We start from the raw sequence: 11,671 nt of genomic DNA on the forward strand, positions 1-11,671 counted from the left end.
GAAGGAAGGCTGCTCCAGCACGCACCACAGGATGCTCAGGACCTTTCAGATTTCCCCATCTGGAGGCAAAATTGAGGCCACTGTAAGTTAAAAACAAAAAAATATATCCATTTTAAAAATAAGGTTTTTCGGTCTTAAAACAAAAAATACACCTGCAAAAAAAAATATATATATATACTGCTGTATATGGACATCTAGTATAAGGAGAGTAACTGGTCTTGTAAAGTTGAAATTCTAAAACCTCGAATCTCAAAAAAAAAATACCAAATGCTTTGGTGGGATATGAAGACAGAAATATCATGTGAGAAAAGAAAATTATTAAACTACTGTACTCATCAGGCAGGGAGTTCAGAAGGTGAACAACTAAACAGAACAGCTTTGTCATTTTCTTCCAATGTATTCTCCCTATCCCACTCTCTTTAGCATAAAGGTTTTTCAGGGTGAGTCTTTTTGATCTATTTCTTACACCCCCTAGTATGCTGGAGTCCTGACTTATGATCAAGGATTTAAAACAAAGAACAGCAGCTCCTGAACCTGTCATAGAGCAAAGCTGATTCCTGGGGTCCTGTTCCAATCCCCTTAACACACTCCTGTTTACACAGATCATTGGTATGTCTGGAAAGATATTATACTACAAATGTTTCGCCTCCCTCTCCTGGCTGCAGAAGTATCCAAGAACATCACATACAGTAGATTAATGAATTTATCCTTACAAGCACCCTGGCGACATCACTCTCATTTCAGAGGAAATTGAGGCACAGACAAAGTTGGTGGTGTAGCATTTTGAGAGAGTACTCCTGGCCAGATTCTCTAGTGTCTTCTCATGACGATGGGGGCTAGTTGGAGAGCTTGGTTCCCATCCGGGCACCTCAATGAGAACCAGATTTTCATGAGCACTCAGCACCCAGTAGCTCTAGCAGTGACACTCGCAGCCAAAGTTTCTGAAAAGTTCCTTTGATCATCTGGCTGCCGCCTCAGTGGAAGCAGAGAGCTTTTGAAAAACCTGATCCTGTTTGTGGGTGCTGAGCACTTGTCAAAATTCTTGCTTAAGTGACCTGGCCAAGGATGCAGACTAAAATCTGAGCAGAACACACTTTGCCTAATCCCTAGGCCAGTGTTTTAACCACAAGCGTATCCTTCCATCTTCAGCAAAGAAAGGATAGACACTAGTCGGGGCAGGAATCAAAATGCCAAATAACTTCCAGTACCCACGCCTGCCAAGAAAAATGCCCAGATACTTGTGGGCAAACCAGACAGCCACATTTTGGTACTTTACTGAGAAAGGATTATTTGTAGTAGCAGTGCCAGAGTCTGGCAACCTGGATTATGCTCTTTCCAGATGTACCTATTTTTTTTCTGGGCTAAACCTCTTGTGAACATGCCCTCACACAGGCACACCCTCCCCAGTCTTCAGAAAGAAACAGCAGCTATCCAAACACTGTACTGTCTCCATTATCCTTAGAGAGCCAGGCACGCTTGGGCAAGACAACGCTATTTTGTGTAATGATTAAGAAGCAGTGGTCGCGTCAGTGAAAATTCTTGTTTTCATTGAATATTTCATTCATTTCTGAACATAAGCAACCACTTAGCTGCAGTTGTGCTAGATGCAGAGGAGGAAACACATGCTATTCTTGGCCGGACTTTACCTCTGTGGGAAGCAGCAGCCTCCTTACAGCAGCCTCTGTAAGCTGCGTGATTTAGCTACATTAGAGAATGTCCTGAACCTCAAAGAAAGGACCTGTCTCCAGATTTTGAGTACCCCTAAGTGCAAATGCATCCGAAACCCAGCCTGGATCCTGTGTTTTATGCCCTCTTTGTGTGAGGTCCATTTGGCAACAGCAGTTTCCAAAGCCATGAGCTTAGAAATTCCTCTCCAAGCTGACCATATCCACTCAGCTGCCACTTGAGATGCTACTCACTGTGTCACTCATCATCAACTCATTGGACTGTCTATCACAGGACTTGAACTCAGATTTCAGCTTTCATTAAATGCCCTGTCTCACCTCTGTCCCCAGCTTTCAGACCACCTCCCAAGGCACTATCTGACCAGTCTGGTAACAGGAAGATAAGGCACCAACTCACTAGTGTGTTTTAAAGGAGCATCAGTATCACATAATAACTATTGAATGAAAACGTTTACAGAAAAATGGTTTTGTAAAACAGCTTAGACTAAGCTGTTGCTGAGGGTTGAGCTCAAGCTATTATATAAAAGCCAAAAAATGCAGCTGTATTTTTTCTAGCTACAGCTAAGTGTACTGGAAAAGCCTTTGGGGGGGGACGGGCAGGAGGAAAATACTCTTCTAACAGAAGATTACACCTAGAAGCAAGTGTGAACATTTGTTTTCTGCTTTGTCAGGTCTATACATGTAATAATACAAGGAAGGTGGTGGTTGCGGTTTGTGCTTTTACTGTTGAATGACAGCACTTTCACTGACATCTGCTGCAGTAATTAATGTAATAACAACTCCATTCAGAAGCTGGACTTCAGAGCCATACCCCAGTCAAAGAATACAGTACAGACTCAGCTTTACAAACAGAAAAACTGAGACAGAAAGGGATGAGCTCATGCAGATTGTTTGTGCAGTTAATTGTATGTGTTTTAATATAACTTGTGACCTAAAAGGTTATAAGGAATAGCACTGGAGAAACTTGGGTTATGATTAGTAATTTTGTGGGCCTTCATATTTTTATCAGCAAATTTGCCACTACAGCTTGTCACTTTTTCCGTTTTGCAGATTTTTGTTTATTTATTAATTCTCTCGTTCTATCCTTGGAAGGAGCCAAGGCATTTCTGTGGAAAAACTGCGGTCTATTAAGAGCCCAGGTCAAGAAGCCTCTCTTAGGTGTCCTCTCCCTGGAACTAACTTTTCAATCTGAGCTTCAGTGTAGTTTGGGATTTGTGCCTATGCAATTAACAAGGTAGCACTGAGACTTCAAGGTGGGATACTCAGCTCCCAGGTAACTGATCTCATTATAAGATACTCTGGGAAGGTTACATTTCTTTCTAGTTTTGTTTGAAAATGCACTCCAGGAAATGAGACACGTTTCCTTAATAACTAATGTATGTATTTCCACCAAAGAGCTGTAGTTTTGAATTCACATATTCTGAAAAAAAAAAAAAAGTTCTGATCAGAAATTCCTGCTTATTTATTTGGGAAATGATTGGAATCACTAAGTACACCCACTTAAAAGTGGAAAAAAACTCCACTTTCAAGAGAGGACAGTCAGCATTTCCCAAATTATTATTCTCTTTGTGCCCATGAAAATGGCCACTTGAAATCAGTGCCTACTGTCTTATAAGAACTTGGGTCTCATCCTTAACCCAGATAAGCAAAAGACAAAACCGTACTTCTGGAAACTGCACAATTCAGCATCCCTAAACAGAGCAGCTTTCCAGCCTTTACAGATTCACCCATGACAAGGCAAAATACCCGCCAAGCCTGACTGAATTTACACAGCTAAATAAATCACTTTTTAAGTGTTTAAATGTCATTGTGAGAGTGAAAAGATGAAATGTGCTGTATATCATCTCTACAAAACCAGAAGTAGTTATATTATAAATAAACAGAGTTTGCTTGGTATTAGGGACATAGGAAATTCCATTCAAGAACAGACAAATGGCACATCTTGTCTGGTATCCTGCATCTGGCACAGGCCTATAACAGATGCTTAAAATACTTGGCTCTCTTGGCCCCACTGTCTCCCCTGTTCCACCTACCACCAATGTTATAAATCACAGTTTTCCTAACCTCTGGTGAGAGTCTCCTTCCTGCTCTCTTGTATAACGTAGGAGGTGGAAGCAGTGGCCAGGGCAATAAATATTTGCCATCCATGACACGTATTACAGTGGCTGGTACTGAATTTGGCTGAACTGTGGTTCTGACTACTTCAAAACGTATATGGTATTACTGCCTGTATTGCCTATGCAGCCAAAGAAAGCAGCATGTAGGTGAGGACTATGCTTGGCTCCAGGGAAAGGGGGAAGCAAACCCCTTCTCACCCTTGTTAACACATAGCAGCAAGTGTGCCTACCACTAGCCCATTTTAATCAGCTGCCCTCTTTCTATAAAGGCTCTGCCACCTAGTTGCTCCCCACCACTCAACCACATACGTATCTTGGTGTAGCTTTCGTAGTAACTTTTATAGTTCAATGCATGATAACTGAAAATGAAATGAGTTTGTCTACCAAGCAGAATTCACCATTGTCTGTACTCCAGAGGTTATTGAAACACGGCTCATCTGCCCAGGAGTTCACATAAAGCAGGTTCACCTCTTTAGTCATCTGGTGCTTCTAGCCACTGTCACTAGTACTATATGCCTGCACTCACTAAAAATGATTGTGGCACTCTCCCTTAACTAGAAACGTACTTCCCACAGACCACATCCATTTATTTTATACAATCTCATTCATAGCCAGCATTAAATTCAATGGCACTATCAGTTAAGGGCCTTTAAAACAGAAAACAGAAAAATGCAAACCTTTCCTTTTGAAAAGCTGAAGTTTCAAAAAGCCTTTATATTAAATAGATTACATCCTCTTTGTGTTCCTTTGTGAAATAAAACGGGATTTTAAATAAGGCTAAAGAGAATTTATTACTATAGTAACTACCATGCAAGGTCTTTTCACATGCCATCTCACAGAAACAACAAGAAGAAAGAGGCCGTGGCAGAAATTATGACACCTCATGTCTAAGCTATACTGTTAAAAACTGAATTTGAAGGAAAAAAGTGTCCCTCAGTTTGAGCATATAGTCTCTACAGTTACTGCTCTAAAGGAATGACCTAACAAATATTTACGTATTTATAAAGGAAAACTAAATCCTTATGGTGCGCCTAAGTTGTCAGATATAGTTAGAAATGTGAGCTTTCGCCGTGCTCCAGGATTTTCTGGTTTTGGTTCCAGCCTACCAAATATAAAGTTTAGTGTCAAAGTCCCAAATCTAGGGCAGACCTTTGATCTAGCTGCCCCAATTTGTACCCACAGTATCAATCTGCTTGAAAGAATGTACACACGAAAGCTACTACAGTACCTAGAAGAAGCCTGCATACTTCAACATATTCCAAATAGACCATACATTCAGGGATGGCCAGGCTTAATATCAGCAGGGGCTCTGTGACTTTCTGCACTTCTTTCCTGTTGTACAAGAGGAATGACTTTCAGAATATCCATTTTATTTCAGTCGGGAACAGAAGCAGAGGTTTTCCAAGGCAGACAAATGAGTCAGCCACTTGTTCCAAATAAGTGGAAAGGGTGTTCCAAGTTTCCTAGACAGCTTTAAAAACTACATAGTGCAATTCAGCTGCTTAATGTATTGTGTTCTACATCTCACATTTAAGAGGACACAAAGTCACACACTTTTTTATTCCAGATATAAGTTATTTTACCAGCAGCAGTCCAAAGCAGTCTCATTTTGTCTCTGTCCTCAACATACATGGCACTCATTTTACTTGTGCCATCTCCCAGAACAAAAGTAGTATCCACCAGAATAAAGAGCAGCAGCTGAGGTTCCCAGGTATCTTAAATAATACTGAACTAAGTGTCTTAATGTCATGATAGCATTTGTTGATTTGTATAATGAGGCTCTTAATATTTTGCTTTCTAAGGAGGAATGCTGTAAAGCTTCATTAATAAATCAGTGACCAAAAAAAGGCAGGAGTTACAAACTTAACTGTACAGTAAATCAGAACATCTACATGGATAATCATAAGCTGATATATAAAACTATAAAAATAATGTCTTTACTGCAAACCTTGCCTTAACAAGAAATGTAACTCCTTCCTCTCTCAAGAACGCTGAATACACTGACTCATGTCTTTGTTTAAGTGTCATGGTAAATTTGTTCTTTTATAACATGTAGTAGTTTAGCTTTGAACTTTTGATTTTTGGAAAAGGCAGAGCGGAAAAATGTTTTCATGGGAGAGGAGTGCACATTCCAGAGCTGTCGACTGTTACTCGTTTATGAGCGGGGGGGGGAACAAGAAAAAAAAAACATAAAACAACCTACTTAGGTTTTAGGTTCTGGTTGCTGCAATTTGTTCTCTGATATTTTGTCATAAACCAAAAAGTTTACACTGTACAGTGAAATATTCCCACTTTCTCTCTTATTTTTCCAGCTTTTGCTTGTTGAAAACTGACCAAGCTTGAAACTGACTGCCATTGAGGATAAAAAAAAATAGCTTTGTAGGAACAGAAACAGTAATCCTTTATAATATACAAAGTAGTCCAAAGAGAAAATAACTCAAGATTACTGTGAATTATAGAGCTACACACGAGCATAATGTGGGAATGCAGACAATATTACTCATAAAAATAAAATAAAATGTGAGCCCCTCATGGTGACTTTGTAACCTGAGCAACAGTTTTAAACATAATTTTCCTGTACTGTTTCATGTTTATTTAATGTATTAACATTTGATTACATCCAAAAAATATTAAAATAGGAATATAAAATAAACTTTATGTACCTTATTTATTTAAGGAAAATTTTAAAAAAATATTTTTCTGCTGTTCTGCATATTTTGAAGAGTATTAACATACTTGCTTTCTTCCCTTCTGTTTCCAGAAAGAGAAGAAAATGCAGCTTGTCAGAATCCTTCAAATTTGATTCTCAGCACTGTTATGATCTCTTCATTACTGGATGTTGAGTCTGGATATCAGAATCGGTACAGTGAATTACTCTCCTATTAAGCTGAGGTAATTTTCTTCCTAACAGTTTAATTGTTTAAAGCAGGAGCGTCAACCTCATTTTCACCAGGGGCCACATCAGCTTCTCAGTTGCCTTCAAAGGGCTGAATGTAATTTATTCCTTATACAGGAATAGTTACATTTATACAGTCCTAAAATGCTTTAAAGCATTACAAAAGATGCCCTTCCACCCCCTCGCCCTCCCCATTCCCTGCCAGTAAAAACATTGCTGAGCAGAACATTATATTGTACAATATAGAAGCAGTTGATGTGAAAGACATGAGAACTGATGCTTTTGCTAACAGGCAGGGAGATTCAGGCCCCATTTATTGACATAAATTTAGCAAGAACGCATTATTTAAGATGACTACACTGAACAGGGTTTGGAAAGCAATTGCAAGCATCAAGTCCTTTTTCTTCATCAAGGGACCAGTGACATGATAGATGGAATATCCTGGATTCGTGGCATGTTAAAAGACTAACATACAACCATTATGGATATGTCAGAGACTTCTTTCTTTGCTGCATTGCATTAAGAGCTAAAGTCATTGAGGACAGAGAGCATAACTACTGCAAGAGTCTAATGTTGAAACAATGCAGTTAACAAGTCTTTCAAAGTTTCATTTCCTGGGGAAAATTATGGCCATTGAAAAGGATATATCTTGTCAAACCTTAACAGACAAAGGCTAGAAACTACAAGAAAATATCAGCCCCAAGACAGAGATGAGGACAGAGCTTCTACATTCACAACGCCAGAAGATGTCAGTGTATTATGCCAATAGAGGCAGGCTCTGCTGGGGACATCAACTGCTTTTCAGACACACATTGAGATAAGTTTCTCCTTGGCGGGATGGGCATCCATACAGTAGGCTACTTCATAAATATTATTCACTCGGCGTGAAAAACTGCATTTATGAAAGCCTATCAGTCACTGGTTAATAGTGTCATGTTTTCCCTCAAGAAGAGAACTGCACACAGTACAGGCCTGATGTAGTCACAGTACGTTATAGGAATGTGTAACTTAGGATGCAGACAGGGAGGCAGTCAGTTGCAGAATTGTATTTTAAAAACAAAAACAAACAAACAAACATAAAAAACAGTGGGGTCAAGGCTGGCCACTGGCCCATAAGGCTGCAGAGATGCAATTAACTTCTGAACTAAGGTACAAAGACAACATTTTCAGAAAGTTTTCTGCCCTCGCATGGCTTTAATGTATCACATCCTTTCCTGGCATATCAGTAATCAAGATACTGTCAGTTTTCTGTCTACTGTCCTAGCAGAATTGCACATCATTCACAGTATGTTAACATGAATCTTGAAGAAGCTACAGGTTTACTTGGTAGCTTCCTTTTCTCCCCCATTAAAAAAAAATCTTCTAGAAATGCACACCAATACAGCTGAATGAGAAAAAAACAGCTAGTGTAAATAATTAATTGCTTTAGATAGGATTTATAAGTGGGTTATTATATAATCACCATTGAAGACAACGGGCAAAGAAAAAAATAGAGAGGTGCACAGGAAGATCAGCTTGATGATAGATACATTCTTATTAGTAAATGTAACAAAGCTGCCTCGGGCTCCACATTTGCTTTCAAAGTAATTGAATTCTGTTACAAGACAGCAACCAACGTGGCACATAATTCTTTGATGTTATTTAAAGCCTGCCTGTTAAACAAACATTACTCTGATTTTTTTTTTTTCTTTTTAAGGATTCATCACATTTCCTGCATACTTTCAGCATTTTCTGTCCTGTCTCCTAAACTATCATTTTGAAACACTGAGAAATATTTGCGTAAAACCAGAACTCCATTTTCAAAACCTTTCTGTTATTAATATTCCTTAAGTTACATTTCAGCTTCCAATCAAGGTTTGCTGCAACAATTTCTCTTTTGATGCAAGTCCACTGTATTGTACCTTGGCTCTCAGCTAGAATGCACAGTGTGTCATGTGAACAGCAAAAACCAGTGTAGTTCAACTTTCCCAAAGTAGGTTGAATCAGGAGTTTTAAGGATAATCAAAACCATATTTTTATTCGCAAGCATAGCCAATAAGTCATTGAAGCTATATAAATCTATTCATACCCACATTGCAGTTCATTATAAAAATAATCTCACACCCAGGAACACAAAAATTCTTACTATGGAATACTGAGTAATTGTGGAACAAATAAATGGAAGAATATACTGATTTTTACCTGAGAAGGGCACTGTAAAAGGGCTTCAAGTAAAACAAGCTGAATCTTCAGACTTTTATGAACTTTTTATGATATTCTTAGTAGATATTAGAAAGCTTGAAGGACTTTTTACAGAGCAATATTATTTACAGGAGAAGTATCTGTTGCTTGTATTCTTTAAGGGAAACTTGTGTATGATTTCATATACAAATACATTCCAGCATGCAAGTGCATAAATGCTTTTAACAGCCTGTCACTAAATATTTTAGACCAACTTATAGTTTTCTGTAGTGCCAATAGAAAGTTCCCAGTCAGTTTGGTATTTTATGTCAGCAAGTTATTCTACATGTGAGAATACTTCTGTGTAAATGCAACAGTATATTTCTTATAGAAGTTATTCATGTGCATGTGCCTTTACAGAACTTGTATCTAGGCCAAATCTGGATTTAGAGTCCTGTCACACATAAATCTTTGTATATTTCCTCTCTTTGATTTTTTTTTTTTAATATTGTCTTTCTTACTGCTTACTACAAAGGTGGATCTATTAAGTGGAAGTTAACAGCAACTAACATAAAATACATGGTCAATAGCAATGATTCATGGCTTTTTTTATGGTTTGTTGTGGTTTTTTAATGCTCAATAGACAAGAAACTATTTCCCCGTACTCTGAGATAGAAACATTGCTCACCACACCGTAGAATATAAAGCTGAGAAATGAAATTGAAGTAATCTAGTCAAAACTAAACTCCTTCCTCATTTCAGAAAGGTAGCACTACACAGTTTGGCTAAATTGTGGCTACCTGAAAAAGGGAAGAATTTGATCACCTATGCCTAGAATCACACATTTTAATTTTTTAAGTGCAGAGTAAACACAGCTAAACTGGATGATTTCACCATGTTCCGTTATTTCCCACGTTCCTTTGTTACTCCATTAACGTAAAAAAATGCAGGAACTGGGAAGTCATATGATCTGTAAGAAAGAGAATATTGTGGTTTCTAAGAAAAATATTTATTACCAAGCAAGCTATTTTGATTTATTAAATGATAGCTTCCCATCACGGTGTTTTTTGATACGGTGCTTGAAACCACAATGGTTGTATAAAGCCAGGGCCTTATTTGTTTAAAGGCATCCACTGCTGTTTTTCTTAATAGAAATATCAGTTCATGACAATGCCAGGTTCATAGAAGCTCATCCAGGAATAAACTCTTGAAAAATTATTTTTTTCCTAGAGTGTCCATTAAGCCAGTTCAGGCACCGTGTCTCACTGCTAGTCTTCTAACACTAGATTTATGGGATGTTATAATTAAGAACAGGTGATGGGCAGCACTACATGCACAGCAAGCAGAGCGAAAAGACTGGCAGCTCAAGAGCCACTTGTGAATCATCAAAACTTTTCCCTGGATAAACTTGGTAGTAAACCTGATAGGTTTTCTGGCTTTTTTTTTTTTTTTTTTTTTTTTTTTTAGTTCCAGCACCACCACCCCCTTCCTCCTTTTTCATGTCAAAGATTAGAGACCATCTGTCTGTTTTTCTGTTTTTACAGTTATGTAGCTTTTCCACTTCTATGCTTACCTATCTAAAACGAGACAAATTACACTTACCTACTCACAGAGGATTTCTGGGAGGATTACAGACAAGTCCATACACAAAATTTAAATATGAAGCAGATTTTTAAGAGACATTTCTACCTCTGTTATTCCAGCTCTGTCAAACTCACATTCCATACAAATAAGACAGAGGAAAAGAAAAGGTTCAAAACACATACAGCCTCCACATCAATTTTAAGAAAAGCAGTTTTTCAGCTTCGGACAGAAAAGGAGACAGGGAGACACTGAAAAACATGAATCAAGAGAAGAAAAATATGTCCTAAATGAGTTTTCATTGGCATAGTTAAACAAATACCATTCTTTGTTGTGTAGATTTGTTTGGTTTGGTTTTTGTTTTGGGATTTTGGTTTATTTTTTTCCCCCTTCTGTTGTGAGAATGTGAGGCAAGGTACGCTGGGAAAGGTGATGGTGTGATGGTTTTGTTTAACAAAGTGAAGGACATGTATCCCAAATCTGACAACAGATCTAACTTTTATGAATCATTTCCAACTTACTAACCTGATGTGTTTGTGATATTAATAAGTTAATTACATGTAACATAATGATTATAAACAAAGGAGTACTTTTTTTTTTTTTTAAATAAAAACCACTATGTTTTTAATAACCGGCTACAACAGGGCCCCTCACTACAGGCAAGGCATTGAGGCGCCAGAGAGAGTTCAGAGAAGGGTGATGAAGCAGGTGAGGGACCTGGAGCACAAGTCTGATAAGGAGCGGCTAAGGGAACTGTGGCTGTTCAGCCTGGAGAAAAGGAGGCTGAGGGGAGACCTTATCGCTGTCTGCAACTACCTGAAAGGAGGTTGTAGCATGGAGGGTGTTGGTCTCTTCCCCCAAGTAGCAAGTGATAGGACAAGAAATGGCCTCAAAGTTGCACCAAGGGAGGTTCAGATTGGATATTAGGAAAAATTTCTTAATGATAAAGAGTTGGAAGCACTGGAACAGGCTGCCCAGGGAAGTGGCTGAGTCACTATCCCTGGAGGTGCTTAAAAGACATATAGATGAGATTCTTAGGGACATGGTTTAGTGCTAGAGTTAGGTTATGGGTTATGATTGGACTTGATGATCTTCAGGGTGTCTTCCAACCAACCATGATATCTGCATTGATATTAGTAAATACTTCAAATATATTAACTGGAAAATGTAAATAGGAATGTTTAAAAAAAAAAAAAAAAAAAAGAAAGAAAAAAATCAGTATTTGTACCATA

The 11,671-nt window shown here is 38.2% G+C and overlaps 1 protein-coding gene across 2 annotated transcripts in view; it reads left to right on the forward strand.

The window, feature by feature from the left end:
- Window positions 1-11,671, forward strand: part of COL8A1 (collagen type VIII alpha 1 chain) — a 96,085-nt gene that overhangs the window by 10,026 nt on the left and 74,388 nt on the right. For both annotated transcript variants that reach the window (XM_065062470.1, XM_065062478.1), the window contains exon 2: window positions 6,564-6,694. The gene's annotated coding sequence lies outside the window, so the exon portion shown is untranslated. The remainder of the gene's footprint in view (window positions 1-6,563; window positions 6,695-11,671) is intronic.

Source organism: Columba livia, chromosome 1 (assembly GCF_036013475.1).
Source record: "Columba livia isolate bColLiv1 breed racing homer chromosome 1, bColLiv1.pat.W.v2, whole genome shotgun sequence".
Lineage (NCBI taxonomy): Eukaryota > Metazoa > Chordata > Aves > Columbiformes > Columbidae > Columba > Columba livia.